The following is a 17,093-nucleotide window of genomic DNA, read 5'->3' on the forward strand; positions in this document are numbered from 1 at the left end:
TTTTATTTATTAGTTTATCAAGTCTTGTTTTCCGCCTCGTGGGTTTTGTTTTGCCTTTTGTTAATAATAAATACCTGTGTTAACCCCTCAACCATCTGTGTCTGCCTGCGTGTGGGTTCTGTTCCTTACTAACCGTGACAATGTGAACTCAAATAATCACATAATTCTAAAAGATCACTTACACACAAAGCACTCAGAACATCCTTATTACAAAACAAAGACCCCTACGCCTCCTAAAGCAAGACTTATTAAAAGTGCATATTGGAGCAATGACTAAAATACTAATATAAGTCTAATTATATAATCATATTCAAAAACACAACGTACATTCAAACATTAAATGGACTTGCAGCAGAAAACACAGTGATTCAGCATCGTAAAAATGGTGATATCACACAGGCACATGAATATGATCACGTGAAACTGATCACACACTCACGCCTCCGCTGCTTCAGGCTTTACCAACGCCAACACCTGACGCCCAGACATGTGTTGTGTGGGACGTCAGCCCCCATGTTACTCAATTCCGCCACCAACATTGTATTGCAAAGAGCTGTTAGGGCCATTGTCGGAGTCCCGCCAGGCCAGAAGACAGATGAGTGATGAACCAGCACAAGGTCACGTTTTTCGAAAACATGCATGAAACCCGTGGCCTGCAGTATGCAGAGCGATTATCATACAGGAGACTGGAAATATCTATTGTAATAACAGAGTACTGCATTAGCATGAAGCATTAGAATGTGAGAACAAACTGTATTGACTTGACAAACATGAACAAAGATTAAAGGGATAGTTCACCCAAAAATAAAAATTCTGTTATCATTTAATCTTTGTTACAGTGAACATAGAGAAAAACATGTTTGAAAGAACCAAACAGATCTTGCCCCCATTGACTCCCATAGTAGGAAAATTGCTTTATAATTTTTTTGTTCTGTTGAACACAAATGAAGACATTTTGAAGAATGTAGGACAGCAAACAGTTCTCGGGCACGTTTGACCATTGTATTTTTCCTACTACAGATTCAATGGGGGACAAAATCTGTCTGGATATAAGCATTCTTCCAAATATCTTTCACTGTGTTCATTAGAACAAAGACATTTATACAGATCTCGGAGGTGAGTTAAAGATGACAGAAATTTAATTTTGGGGTGAACTATCCAATAGTGTTGAGATTTATATCTTATTCATCGTACAGCAGTATCCTAGTTTCGCTTCGATATAATGATAATGAAAGAAAGTCCTATCGCATCACATGTACACCCATGTGCAGATCGCAGTGCACGTGTTTATATGAAGGCTATACCAAACGAATTAATGTGCAGTTAGTAATTGAATATCTTGTTTATTGTATGCGAGTTTTACAAAAAAAAGAGAAAGCGTCACAGAAATGAACATTCTGGAAAGGATAAACTGCTTTGTGTGTTCGTTCGCTAGCAATTTAACTTCTTCAGAGTAGCGCAGTTTAGAGGACAGTATAGTCAGAGTTATTTTAGTGGCGGAGTGATACAAACAGTCTATAAAGCGGTTCAACTGTCAGTTCCTGTGACGATCCTGATGTAATATCTCACGGCTATCAGCCAATCAGATTCGAGATCCAGAGAGAACTGATGTATAATAGTTAATGCCTTTGCAAATGTTAACTAATACTAGATTAATATAGAGCGTTAACAATATAGTTTTAATGATGTTTGCAGACAGATTGCGCAGTGGTTAATCACTCTGTCCGGATACAGGTCATGACTTCAGTGTGCAGACATCAATATCTGATGTAAACCACAAACATCTGCGGCAAATCAATGTCTGAGCCCACGCGTCCCTCTAAGGAAGCTCTGTCACCTCTTCAGTTCTCCTGCGAGTAAAGGCGGTGAGCTTTTTCCTATTCCTTCTACTGAGAAAAATTGGAGATATTGAGGCTTCTTTATCGACGGCACACTTCACATCAAAGCGCGCTGGATTCCGCTAGCTTTTGAAATGTCAGTTTGATTTCGTTTGAGTATATTGCAGCCGCTCATGTTATTTTCTCTTGTCAATGGGAAACAACATTCACATGTGGCCTATGATATTGAATCCGTAACAGAAAATCCGTAGCGAAATATGTTCAAAACACAAACGCTTTTATCACATCTGAAATTTGAGGTGATGTTTTAACACCCAATCATGTGTAAACTCAATGTGAAATATTACTCATAATGAAAATGCAGATATAAACTTATTAAGTCATACAGTGCTACAATTTGTTTATGCCTTTCAAGTTATTTCCATTGTGTGAGTTGCTGCGTAACACAAACATTTGAATGGTAATGAAAAATGTTGAAATTAATCTTCAAAGCCTAGGCAGTCTCTTATAAAATATTCATGTTGAGAAACGAAAATTGCTGGGTTGTTTTGAAGGGCACACATTGTAGTTTATGCTTTAATCCAATGACATTTTAATTAGGGCACAGTGTGATTTTAAAAGGTAAGTTCACCCCAAAATGAAAGTTCAGAGGGCTACTGAGGTGTGCTTTCCAGTCTGTTCCTCACATACTAGTGTGTGGCGGCAGAGGACTTGAAATATTTCAAAACTGATATCACCTGGTCACCTGCTTCTGTTGTATTGGGAAACAATCTGCCTGGATATTCTGATCAACATCGTCCTTTGAAGATCGCACGGGTTTGGAATGACATAAGGATGAGTAAACGGTGACAGAATTGTTATTTTTGGCTTTTTGGATCTTGTCAAATGCTGAGCAAATGTGTGATGTGTACTGTGAATATCTCCCCTGTGTCACAGCATGATTCGAGTCAGAGAGACCATAATTCATTTCACAGCCCGGGCCAAATATCACAGAACATGTAGAAGACGGGCACCGCGAAGCATCATTATGACTGTAAAAGAAAATCGTTGACTTTCTCTCTTTCACACGTGCATTTCTACAGTTGATTGTTAAAGCTCAACATTTAGAACCGGACAATGTTGCTAAATAATGAATACATGATTTTTCAGCGTTATTATATGATTATATTTGTGCTACCAAATTTATATAAAGATGGTCAAGGATGCATAAATAAGAGTCACAGTGAGAACAGATTCAACCTACAGATTGGTAATTTATTTTTCTGCACATTAAATTTGGATAGAAGAAAGCATTTAAAGATTAAAAAACTCACTCCTCGCCTTTAAAAATTGAGATTTTTTCATAATCTGAAAGCTGAATAAATGAGAGTGCAAAAAAACTAAATATTGAGAAAATTGCCTTTGAAGTTGTTAATCATGGACACTGTGGCAGGCCATCCACTCACAAAAATAAAGTTTTATTTTATGGTAGGAAATTTACAAACTATCTAAATGGAACATGATCTTTACTTAATATCCCACCAATTTTGGGCATAAAAGAAAAATCGATACTTTTGACCCAAACAATGTATTTTTGTCTTTTACTAAAAATGTTCCCGTGCGTCTTAAGACTGGTTTTTTGATCCAAGGTCACATATGACTTTTTTCTTATAACATTGCCCAGCTCTACAGTTAATATGTCCCTGCATCCTACTCTGCTTTATCATTTTCTCTCTCACGAGTCCTCAAACACACCCTCACGCTCTTTCTCAACCAAACTTGATACACTTTACCCAAAAGTATTGCATCATGTCTTTGTTGCGATTTCTGGGTCTTTAATCCAAATCTCAATCGAAGCATACAGCAGCACGCCAAACTCAAGCACCCTCAGGAACTAAAGGGTTATTTGATCTTGTTCTCTCTCAAATAACCCAGAGCAAATCTATATGTATATCGTAGGAAGTGATCTTAAGGGCCTCTGTCAAAAGCCAAGACTCAATGTTTGAATATGAATCAGCTTTTCTTAAAAAAACGAAGATTGTCACATGAGAATTTTTCTGATAAAATTGACAGTGCTGGGGAAGAAGATTGACAAAAAATTGCAAAAGGCATGACCTCGTTTCTGCTTTACACTCAATATTTAGAAGATTGTTGCTCTAGCGGATATAAAGTTGTTCTCTCTAAATGAGTAATTCGGGGCATGCTGTGTGCCCACAGTGTACATCTGTGAGTGCTGTGAGGCCTGAATCACATACTGCTGACGCTCCAAGCTGATGACCAGAGGTCGTGACAATGAACACGCAACAACTCAGAGATGTATATTAATGCTGCAGCTGTGATGTCAGATAAAAGACCTTGCAGCTTTATTATGGGATATATCACGCTATTTTCAGATACATGTAGATATATCTCACTTAGAAATTTTGTTTATTAAAGTAAAATACGAAGCCTATTTTTTCATGAAATATTGCAGTGTTTGTTGTAAATAGTTAATCAACGTGGGTAGTTCTCTCTAAAATGTGTGTGCTTTCATAATCTTTCGTTAAAATCTGAAAATCTACTTCCTTTCTGTAATGACTATCCATCTTAAATGACGTATATGTTAGACGGTTTGGGCGGAGCATCCGTTAACTCCTCCCCTTCAACTGCTATTCTGCAGCCAGTCCATTTCAAAATGCAAAGGCTGTTTTTATACATCCAATCACATCGCAGAGAAAGACGGAAGACACGCCCACTATTTTTCTTATTAGGAACTAAATTTCACTAAGAAACGCGTCAAAATACGGAAATAAAAACGATCGCAACTTCCGGTATTCGGGGACTTTATTTAAAAAACGTTCACTCAAAACCAAATCTTATATCGTCAGATTTTGATAACTAGTTTTCACTGCACCAATAAAAACAGTCAAAAGTAGGCAGTCCTGAGAGGTAAATGGCATTTAGTCATTAAGCAGACTCTTTTATCCAAAGCGACTTAAAGGTACAGTGTGTAGGATTTTAAGGATTTATACACCAAAATGTAATATATAATACAAAACTATGTTGTGAGTGGTGAAGAAATGCCTTACAAAATGAAGCGAAATGTTTATATTATCTTAAAATGAGCCATTTTATGTATATACACCGCGGGCACACCCTTACATGTAATTTATTAATGTGCACAGCCATGTTTCTATAGTAGCACTACACGGACAAACTGAGCGCGTTTCGTAAAATGAAGGATGCACGGGACTATGTTCTTCTTCTTCGGCTGTGTTTTGGAGGCAGCTTGCAAAGCGACTACATAGAAGGATTAGCAGAAGAAGAGGAAGAACAATAACAGCATTTACTTGTCTTGTTTTTTATTAGAATTATAAACGGTTCTTTGTTGCAGTAAGAAGCAAAATTTGCGATAATGACGGACCACACATACTCTGCACAAGAGCCGATAGAGCGTCAATCTGTTCGTTCAAAAAATAGAAAATACGATACAGCAAGCCGAAGTGGAGACCAAAAACGGCAGAAAACCCGAATAAACATCGGCGTGGCTTTTCCCAAATGTAGGGCACTGAAGCAGGAAACGGGTTTGCTAAGCGACGTTGAAGTTGCCAGATTTCTGCTGGACCGGTAAGTTTGTCTAATTTCCGCTATATAAGTTAACTGTTTGTTTGATAGCTTTAGCTAATAGATGAGCATGATCATCAAGAGAAGTAGCATTTTTCCTTGTAATGTTTTAGCACTTTGTAATTGTACTATAATTCCTTTTTGCATGGTCGTGTGCGAATCAAGTTAGAAATCATTTTTACAATCATAATGTCATGGTCAATACACAGGCGAGATCCAATTGCTGGGTGAACAAAAGATTTTATTGGAGAGACAAAGTCAATAGCACAGGGAAAGTCCAAAAACTCGGGGCTTTATCACAGCGAGATGAGGCCGACTTCCGGGTACCGGTAGACCGGTAGTAGAGGCGCAGCTCAATTCCGTGCGAGACAGAATCCCGGGTACCGGTAGGTTGGTAGTAGAGGCGCAGCTCAATCCCGTGCGGGGTTTCGTGAAACACGGAAGAGTAGTCCCGGGGCGTCAGATCGAGCTGTAGGAAAAAGCCCCACAGATTAGACGAGGAAGGCAGATGCCACCGGTTGGTGTACTCACAGGCAGGCGTGGAAGCGTGGAGAGAAGCTCGAGAAAAACTGTGACAAGGTAGTACACGACAGACTAGGCAGGAACAAAATAAAGACTTCTTTAGACGAGCCGCAGCTACGTCTAGGGCAGTCTGAACTGGCAAGATACAATGCAACGGTCAGACAACGGACAACAGATACAGAGGGATAATATAGGAAACTTAACGAGATAACATGGTTAACAGGTGCGATGGAGTTAATGAGCTAGAAGTGAGATTCTAAACAGGTGTTTGAGCATGAGTGGAAAATCACCCGTGTTGGGGAATCCTAAGGAAACACGGGGGCGGGGAGAGAGACGTAGACACTGAGCACGCGGTTAGCGGGTAGCCAGCCTCGTGCTCAACAAACAACAACACACCCACGTGCAGAAGAAGTCCCGATCCGACCTGGGTCGTGACAGTACCCCCCTCCCCACCAGCGCCACTGGGCGATCAGGGAGGGGGCTTACCTTGCCTCCGGTGGAACTCCACTATCAACGACCGGTCCAACACATCTCGCGAGGGAACCCACAACCTTTCTTCTGCGCCATAACCCTCCCAGTCCACTAGGTATTGGAAACCCCTACCCCGACGGCGGACATCAAGTAACTTCTTGACGGTATAAACGGGGACGCCATCCACCAGACGAGGCGGGGGGGGGGGGGTGGGTTGGGAACTGGCCGGATTAAGGGGGGAGGTGACAAAAGGCTTGACCCTGGAAACGTGGAATACAGGGTGAACTCGACCAAGAGTCGGAGGGAGCTTGAGTCGTAAGGCTACCGGATTAACCACCTTGGTGATCCGGAATGGCCCTATGAACCTGGGCGCCAGCTTACGAGAAGGTGTCCGGAGAGGCAGATCCTTGGTAGAAAGCCATACCCGTTGACCACACACATGGGCAGGAGGAGAGATCCGGTGGCAATCGGCCGCTGACTTGGTTCTCAGATTGGTTTGGGCCAAAACCTCTCTGGCCCTCGTCCAGGTCCGATGGCAACGCCGGACGAATGCCAGAGCTGAGGGAACCGCAGCATCGAGTTCCTGGGAGGGAAACAGAGGTGGTTGATAACCGAGTGCACATTCAAAAGGGGACATACCTGTGGCAGAGGCAGGGAGGGAGTTGTGAGCGTATTCCACCCAAGAGAGCTGTTGACTCCAGGAATTAGGGTTGTTAGATGACAGACAGCGGAGTCTCCGTCCGAGATCCTGGTTGGCTCGCTCACATTGTCCATTGGTCTGAGGATGAAAACCTGAAGAGAGACTCGCTGAGGCCCCGATCTGTCGACAGAACTCCTTCCAAAACCGAGAGGTAAACTGAGGACCCCTATCGGAAACGACATCTACAGGAAGACCGTGTAGCCGGAAGATGTGATCCACCATCAGTTGAGCCATCTCTCGGGCCGAAGGAAGTTTGGGGAGAGGGACGAAATGAGCCGCTTTGGAGAAACGGTCCACCACCGTGAGAATCACAGTGCACCCTCTGGACGGGGGAAGACCAGTGACAAAATCCAGGGCTATGTGAGACCATGGCCGGGAGGGAATAGGAAGGGGGCGGAGCAGACCTGTGGGTGGACGACGGGTGGTCTTACTTTGTGCACAGACCGGGCAAGCCAACACGAACTGTCTGACATCGTTGGTGGTTGATGGCCACCAAAACCGCTGGAGTACGGAAGCCAGGGTCCCCTTAATTCCTGGATGGCCGACCAGCTTTGAAGAGTGACACCACTGGAGGACTGCAGAACGTAGTGGAGCGGGCACGAACAACCGACCCGCTGGGCAACCTTCCGGCACTTGCACCCCACGGCCGGCCTCCTCTACTCGCCGTTCGATGTCCCAGGCAAGAGCCCCGACGACCATCTCCCTAGGCAGGATGGGATCGACGGGATTCTCTCTACCTGGTTCCTCGAACAGGCGAGAGAGGGCGTCTGGCTTGATGTTTTTAGAGCCAGGCCGGTACGAGAGGGTGAAGTGGAATCTGCCAAAAAACAGTGCCCAGCGAGCCTGACGTGAATTCAACCTTTTGGCTGAACGGACGTATTCCAAATTCTTATGGTCCGTCCAGACCAAAAATGGTTGTGTTGCACCTTCCAGCCAGTGACGCTACTCCCCCAATGCTAGTCGAACCGCCAGCAGCTCTCTGTTACCGATATCATAATTCCGTTCGGCAGGGCTGAGGCGATGGGAGAAGAAGGCACAGGGGTGCACCTTCTCATCATGGCCGGCACGTTGGGACAAGACTGTGCCTACCCCGACGTCGGATGCATCGACCTCGACAATAAATTGGCGATCCGGGTCTGGAAAACAGAGCACAGGTGCAGAGACAAAACGGGACTTAAGTTTATCAAAGGCTACCTGAGCAAGAGAGTTCCAACCAAACGGGATCTTAGAGGAGGTTAATGCAGTGAGCGGTGCAGCCACTTGGCCGAAACCCCGGATGAAGCGCCTATAGAAATTGGCGAACCCCAGGAACCGCTGCAACGCTTTACGAGAGTCGGGAACTGGCCATGTAGCGACAGCCTTGACTTTGGAGTCGTCCGGTCCAATGCCCCGAGGAGAGATCACATGGCCGAGGAACGAAACCGTATCGGAGTGGAACTCGCACTTCTCCGCCTTGACAAATAATTGGTTCTCAAGAAGACGCCGGAGGACCTCACGAACATGCTGGGTGTGCTCCTGTAGAGAAGGGGAAAAAATCAAAATGTCGTCCAGGTAGACGAAGACGAATCGATTAATCATATCACCCAGCACGTCATTAATGAGACCCTGGAAGACGGCAGGAGCATTGGTTAGACCAAACGGAAGAACCAAGTACTCGTAGTGTCCCGATGGTGTATTAAACGCCGTCTTCCACTCATCCCCCTCGCGGATGCGAACCAGATGATACGCATTGCGGAGGTCTAGCTTGGTAAAGACCCGAGCCCCCTGTAACAATTCGAAGGCAGACGACATCAAAGGTAAGGGGAATTTATTCTTTACCGTAATCTCGTTCAAACCCCGATAGTCAATACAAGGGCGCAGGGAGCCGTTCTTCTTCTCTACGAAGAAGAAACCCGCACCGGCTGGCGAGGAGGAAGGGCGAATGAGCCCGGCATTGAGTGATGTACGTATATACTTCTCCATGGCCTCTCTTTCAGGAGCAGATAGAGAAAATAGTCGACCCCTGGGCGGAGAAGTGCCTGGGAGAAGATCAATGGCACAGTCGTAAGGTCGATGAGGAGGGAGAGACATGGCACGGGACTTGCAGAACACGGTACGAAGATCATGGTATTCCCCCGGGACCCCGGTAAGATCGGCAACATCAACCTGCAACACAGGAAACACAGAAACAGGCGAGGGAGCAGGACCAAGACAAGACACATGACATGCAGGGCTCCACGCTAAGACAGAAGTGTTTACCCAATCAATGTGAGGATTATGCTGTGTCAACCACGGATGCCCTAATACCAGTGGGGTTGTGGGGGAATCGAGGATGAACAGCCTAATCTTTTCACAATGATTTCCCGAAAGGAAGAGACTTACGTGAGGAGTGGTGTGAGTGACAGTGAACAGTGGCATGCCCGTCAGAGTCACGGCTGAGATGGGCGGGTGAAGAGGAACGGCAGGGATACCCCACTTCCGAGCCGTGGTAGCATCCAGGAAGTTTCCCTCAGCACCAGAGTCAATCAAAGCCTTCCCGATGTGGGTAGAGTGACCGAAGGTAAGACGAAAAGGTAGCATGGTGCGTAGGGATGGAGAGGTTCTTTCGATGACGCCCACCCGGACTCTCCTTTCTACGGGTGAGCGCTGGCTTTTACCGGACAGTGTGTAACGATGTGATCCGGTTTGCCACAATAGAAGCAGAGACCATCCACTAACCGCTGATGTTTCTGGGCGGGCGTCAGACGGGAACGGCCGACCTGCATAGGCTCTGCATCCGTCGACGGACTATGTATGACACTGGTCTCCCGGATGGGCTCCCGTCCGGACTCCCCGTTAGTCTGCTGGTGGTGGTCTCGACGTCGCCAGGAGGTGGGAGAAGGACGTCTTCGACGACGAGCATTGACCCGATTTTCGATTCTCAGACATAGGCATATCAGGTCCTCCAAGTCTCTGGGTGGGTCCAGTGCGGCGATCTCGTCAGCAATAGAGTGGTTGAGACCGTCCAAGAAACGTGCTCGTAGGGCTTCACTATTCCACTCACATGCCGCTGCTAGGGTCTTGAATTGAATGGCATAATCTGTGATGGATAATTTACCCTGGGAAGTGCGAGAGAGTTGAGCCGCCGCCTCATCACCGCGAACGGACCTGTCGAACAGTCTGGTCATCTCCTCACGGAACTCCTGGAAAGAACGGCAGCAGGGGTCCTGGGACTCCCAGACCGCAACTCCCCACTGACGGGCTTTCCCGGTGAGCAAGGTGAGTATGTAGGCGATCCGAACTTCCTCAGAGCCATACCGACGGGGCTGGAGAGCGAATACCAGGGCGCACTGGGAGAGAAATGCTCGGCACGAATTGGGGTCTCCGTCGTACAGTGGAGGACTGTTGGCATGTGGCTCAGGGTGAAGCGGAGTTCCCTGGGTCGACGAGTGATGAGCTCCAGCCGACTGTAAGGAACCTTGCAGGACATCGGCGACCTGGTGTTTCAGTGCTGCCATCTGTCCTTGGAGTAAGTCCATCTCCTGAGCGGTTGCGGCGAGACGAGACGCTTGCTGTCCAAGCAGAATTCCTTGCTGCACTAACGCCGCTCGCAGTGGATCTTGTCCCGCTGGGTCATGAGTTTGGTCTGACCGTTCTGTCATGGTCAATACACAGGCGAGACCCAATTGCGGGGTGAACAAAAGATTTTATTGGAGAGACAAAGTCAATAGCACAGGGAAAGTCCAAAAACTCGGGGCTTTATCACAGCGAGATGAGGCCGACTTCCGGGTACCGGTAGACCGGTAGTAAAGGCGCAGCTCAATTCCGTGCGAGACAGAATCCCGGGTACCGGTAGGTTGGTAGTAGAGGCGCAGCTCAATCCCGTGCGGGGTTTCGTGAAACACGGAAGAGTAGTCCCGGGGCGTCAGATCGAGCTGTAGGAAAAAGCCCCACAGATTAGACGAGGAAGGCAGATGCCACCGGTTGGTGTACTCACAGGCAGGCGTGGAAGCGTGGAGAGAAGCTCGAGAAAAACTGTGACAAGGTAGTACACGACAGACTAGGCAGGAACAAAGTAAAGACTTCTTTAGACGAGCCGCAGCTACGTCTAGGGCAGTCTGAACTGGCAAGATACAATGCAACGGTCAGACAACGGACAACAGATACAGAGGGATAATATAGGAAACTTAACGAGATAACATGGTTAACAGGTGCGATGGAGTTACTGAGCTAGAACTGAGATTCTAAACAGGTGTGTGAGCATGAGTGGAAAATCACCCGTGTTGGGGAATCCTAAGGAAACACGGGGGCGGGGAGAGAGACGTAGACACTGAGCACGCGGTTAGTGGGTAGCCAGCCTCGTGCTCAACAAACAACAACACACCCACGTGCAGAAGAAGTCCCGATCCGACCTGGGTCGTGACACATAATTTGCATAAATCGGGTGTAAATTATATAATAATACTGCTTAGCTTCTGTGCATACAAATGTGTAATTTAATAATGGATAGGATAAAATCCAAACTTCCAAGTTGCATAGTTTATCAGCAATACAGTGTCAACAAAGATTTGAGAAGATACAATTGATCAATTGGGGTGATGCCAAACGTCTGCTAAGACTTTCGCCGTAAGATTACACGCCTTGAGCATTAGCAAGCGGTTTCAATAGGCAGTAAGCTACGAACCAAGTTACCGTGCCAAAAAATGCTATGCAAAATAAGCGAATACATCACTGACACAATGCTAAACAAGTAACAATAATATTCACTATAACGATTAGAGTAAATAATGAATTAAGTCAATTTAATTTATTAATTTTTCTTTGTAAATAAACCTTGTCACTTGACTTGCAAACGTTACTCTCTGCTGTCTCAGACGACGACATCTGTGTCCGTAGCTTCAGTCTGTTGTTCGCCTGTGAGACGTAGATTGCAATTATCAACACCCCCAATTATGGCCGCTATCATTTACGGAACCCTTTTGTCCTGTGACGCCAACCATAGCTTCTCTAATGGGAGGGAGAGGGGGGTATCGGAGCTGTAGGTTGCAATTTCCTAAATCGTGGCCTCTGAAACTTACACACAGAACCTTTAAAGAGAGTTCAGGAAGCAATAAGCGATAATGTCATATAGGAGCAATAATACAATATGTGCAAATACAAAGTTACTAGTTTCAATGTTTATATAGAACGCATAAGAATATGTCCACTCAGAGCATGGATTTGATTTTAAATCCCTCTACGTTTTGATGACATTGAGATGCAACAGTACAGGTTTATATCTTTTTCTGTTTGAGGGTGACGTGTAAGGAGCTTAAAATCTGCCTCCGTGCAGTGTCTTAATATCTTATGTGTACACGTATTCCACTGTGAATGTCATCCACACAAACTGAACTCAACACTAACATACACTATTATTTGTTATTGAACTAATCACATTTGACAGCCATATTTCCCCTGCTCCACCGAGGCAGCTGAGACTCCTGCACTTCTGCGGAGTTGGTTAGGACACAAACCGCAAAAGTGAGCCTATTATACATGACATGACCCAACAAACTGTGATTGGTCATGGTAAAAACACACTAAGTATAACCGTTTCCACCCGGTAATCCCAATAAATTACTATAGCTCTACCAGAATGACTGCACACAAATGTGGTGTTCACACAGGCAATGGCATTCTGTCTTTTCGCCGGTAAGTCAACATTTACAAGTAGGTCCAAATATTCTAGTTATGTGATGTTATTAAACTAAAATAAGCACATGGAGTAGGTGATTACGTTAAATGAACGCAATGTCGATGATATTTGGGTCATACACTTGCTTTTCACCAATTACACTGTATTAGACAACTCCAAAATGAATGACTAAATTGTAGGAGGAAAAACGCAGATGCAAAAAATGGGCCTAGAAAGAATATGTTTTCACGGATGCATAGCTGTGCAAAAGACGAGAGCTATTTAGCAAATATGAAAAAAGCGTTTTGGAAAAGTGTTTTTGAGTTGAGTCAGAACTTCATGATTGACTCAAGGCATTAAGGTGTTGTGCGTCGTACATGCTCTTACTGGTAATCCTTATCCTCTTATCACACTTCATCGCCTAATACTGGTCATTTATTTGTAAATATTATTTTACTGGTAAAATTGCAGTACTAATAACCCGCAAGTCTTTATGATCTGTTAAATGTAATTTGCTGGCAAAACTGTAAAGGGGCTTATTACAAATATCAATAATACCACAAGGATCCAACAAAAAACAACAAATTCAGGTTTCATAAACAGTATGTTCATAGAAAAGTAAAGAAGTAGAAGACTGTACAAATGGGTCAGATGTCGATCGGAGAGATGTGTTTTTAGCCTATTCCTAAAGACAACTACAGAATCCGCTGATCTTGCAGCAAGAGGGAGATCGTTCCATAGTCGTGGAACAAATCCATAGAAAGTGCATGAGAGTAATATTTTCCCTTTGTGGAACGGCACCACAAGACGTTGTTAGATGTCAGAGCAGGGATCGGCGGTTGCTGCGCTAGTGGTGGTTTTATAGACCAAGAGCAGACATAGGAAATGGATGCAAGCGACTATAGGGAGTCATTGCAACCTAACGAAGAGTGGAGTGACGTGTGCTCTCTTCGGCTCGTTGAAGACCACTGTTGCCGCCGCATCTTAAGAGGTCTGGTTGTACAAGCTTGAAGACCACCCAGTAGAGCATTGCAATAGTCCAGTCTGGACTGTACAAGAACTTGCCTAGCATGATCAGAAAGGAATGGTCTAATATTTTAGAGGATGAATCTACAGGACCACGTGGTGCTAGCAACATGATCTATAAAATTCAGCTGGTCATCATTTGAAGATTTGAAAGCTACAGCAATTAACCGTTTCGGTGTCAGTCACTCATGCAAAGCTGTATGATTTCATGGCATATGTAACATAACGCTTGGGTGGTATAAATATTTGATGGTGATTTTTATGTAAATGCTGTAGCTTGGAAGCCCTTATTGCCGTTCACTGACATTATATGGAAAAGAGTAGTGTAAACATGTTCTTCTCATCCAGGTTTACAGGGATAGGAGAGTGCATAAATGCTGACATTTTATTTTTCAATAAGATGAACTGATTGTTTTAAAAACACTTATTTATAGCTTAGTGGAAATTTAGCGGCTGGCACACTGTATTGTGTAGCTACCCATTAACAGTCTCTGTCTATAATGCAGTCATCACACAACCTTAAAGACCTTTTGGAGAATGATCATTGTTAAGGCTTACTGCAGCCACATTGCTAAAAAAAACAGGTAAAGGGAAAAAGAGTTAGAAGCATAAGACATGAGATGTGTTTTTCAGTAAGGGTGGAGGCACAAGAGAAGTGTCAGCTTCCTGCTGTGTGTGTCCAAACGAACATGGAAACTGTCACCAAACCCGTGACCCAAGCCGCCCCACTCTGTATTACTGCCAGGCAACAGACCATTAACTCTAACTCTTCCACCGATGCCAGGATGAAGACTGTACCTGACTGTGGCCACACATCAACAACCTGTGACCTAAAATCCTGCTTAAAGTTTACTGCAAGTCTGGCTTGGGATGTAAAGTCTTGTGTGTCTCACTGCTTTGTCTATTGAACTGCCAAAAAGACATACAGCACCAGACTTTTGAAAAGCATCCATACACTCTAAAAAATGCTGGGTTATTTGTTTAACCCAACAGCTGGGTTGAGCCTGTTGGGTCATTTTGTTGGGTTATTTTCTTAGTGTTGGGTCATTTTTTGAGTAACCCAAACGCTGGGTTACCAGTCTGGTCCAATTGAGTGACAGTTGAGAGAGTAAACCCCTCCCACTCCTCTACGCATCAGACAACCTTTACCTTCGCGGGCATTTTGATCCACTTCATCTCGGAAAGCTGTTATTCGGAGAATAAAAGGTATGTTTTACGAGTTTTTAATGTATAAAACTATTACTGTAAAAAAATGCAAAAGTATGCAAAATTCGGCTGTTCGCATTAGGTTTGAAAGTAACGTTACAATCTAGCTTCGTTAGCTTTGTATAGCTAGTCTGTAACGTTATGCCCACGTTGTTCTAATTTACAGCTTTTTAATCATTTAAACTTCCTTTTTGGTGAACATTTCCTCTGAAATGTGTGACTTGTGAGAGGAATTTAGTTCAGTAACTTACGCATCTTGATATTAGTTTAAGGTCGACACGAGAGCGTCGTGCCAAAAGCAAACATCCAGCTCGTTTTTTTTATAAATACCGCTAATGTTCGGTGACGGAACTTAGATTTAAGAGTCTTTTAGACGAGAATGTTGTTGTTAAGAACTCAAATACGTGATTTATATATAAACATAACGCCTCTTTGAGATTTTGTTAAGACGCTGTCGGAGGTGTGAGCTTCAGGCTGTCAGCGGTCGTGTCTCCGTGGAGAGCAGCTCTATCTCGGCCATTGCTTCGGGAATAGCCGCTGGCTCTTATAACGTTAGTGGTTAACAATGCGATATAGTTAATTTTGGGTATATGAGACGAACAATTGTTGCTCTTTTTAGACTTCTACTTATTCCCGAGTGTGTCGAATTAGTGAAGGGTTGTTTTAACGTTTATAATATTATTTTTTAAGACTGCATTTCGCTTTCTGTACTAGATCCCACTCTTCTTTTTTCCCCCACTGACAGCGTGCAGAATAACAGCTAATATTAATGGATCATTCTATTCAAGAGAATGTCAACTGGAACTTGGATGTTTTCATAACAGGCTTAAAGGTAAACATTATTTAGGTAAAATGTTAATGTACTTCTTTATATGTTTATTATAATCCATTGTGCTCTGGGTTGGCCAGTTTCCTTACATTCTTCTCTTGTCTCTTTTTAGATGAACAAATTGATAAAGAAACCCTCCTGCTGGACATCCACTTCCAAAAGTGCACGCCACACTGTTGTCTACAACTCCTAGGAAAAGAATCCTCTTAAGTAAGACTGCTCCGTGGATATTTTAGGTTAAGCAGTGCTGAAACCGAAAGAACTAACACTATTTAAAATGTTTTGTGAGTTTATATGAAGAGGAAAGTTACGGTGTCCCTTTTTCACATCCATAACGCTTGTTTATTTCTTTTTTTATAGAAAACTTGTGCATAGACTTATATTTTAACATATAAATGCGGTTCTATTAACAAGGGTTTAGTAAAATACTTTTTATAGTGTTTTGAAGTGTTAAGTTGTCTAACTATTTATATTTACTTGTGCCACTTTAATAACCTTGTTAAATGTATATGTTAAAATCTAAACTAATGTAATTTATTGAAATTAATTTTCTTTAAATATGTATAAACATACATTTCATCAAAGTGTTTTATATGCCATTTTATTGTTCATTGAGCATAACATATTGCATGTTTTTATGAATTCCTTTTGTCTTGCATTTTGATCCTTAATAAAACTATTGATTCTTACTGATGCCTCGAGTATTTCTCTGTGATTTTGTTATTATTATTTTTAAACATTTCGGGTTTGTTTTAAACCATCAATGTAATTTTTAAGCAAAAGTTGATTTAAATAAAACAACCCAGCATGTTGGGTCAAAGATTTAACCCAACTGGCTGGGTTAAAATAACCCAACGCTGGGTTTGTCCATATTTGACCCAATGTTGGGTTACCAAAATAACCCAAATTGGGTTGTTTTAACCCAGCCTTTTTTTAGATTGTAGTCTGCCATTAAAACCCGTCATGACTTAAAAAAATATTTTATATACAGTGGCCCCAAAATGGTGCCAAGTACTTTTTGGCGACACTGTATCAACTGAGGTCTCTCAAGCATACTTAATTATTACACATACTGTAAATGCATTCCAAGATAAGGCAAAGCCTGTGACAAACCATTTAATGTTCAATTAAATTGGCTGAAATGCAGTTATTAGAGGCTCATTTAAAGAGCCTGTCTCAGCATCTGTTTATTCATCACGACATTTACCGACGTCCAAAACTAAAAACAACCACACAATATGATTTACAATCGTGACCGCTATCATGCGCGAGTAAGTGACGCAAGCA

This window comes from Triplophysa dalaica, chromosome 7 (genome assembly GCF_015846415.1).
Source record: "Triplophysa dalaica isolate WHDGS20190420 chromosome 7, ASM1584641v1, whole genome shotgun sequence".
In the NCBI taxonomy this organism is placed as follows: domain Eukaryota; kingdom Metazoa; phylum Chordata; class Actinopteri; order Cypriniformes; family Nemacheilidae; genus Triplophysa; species Triplophysa dalaica.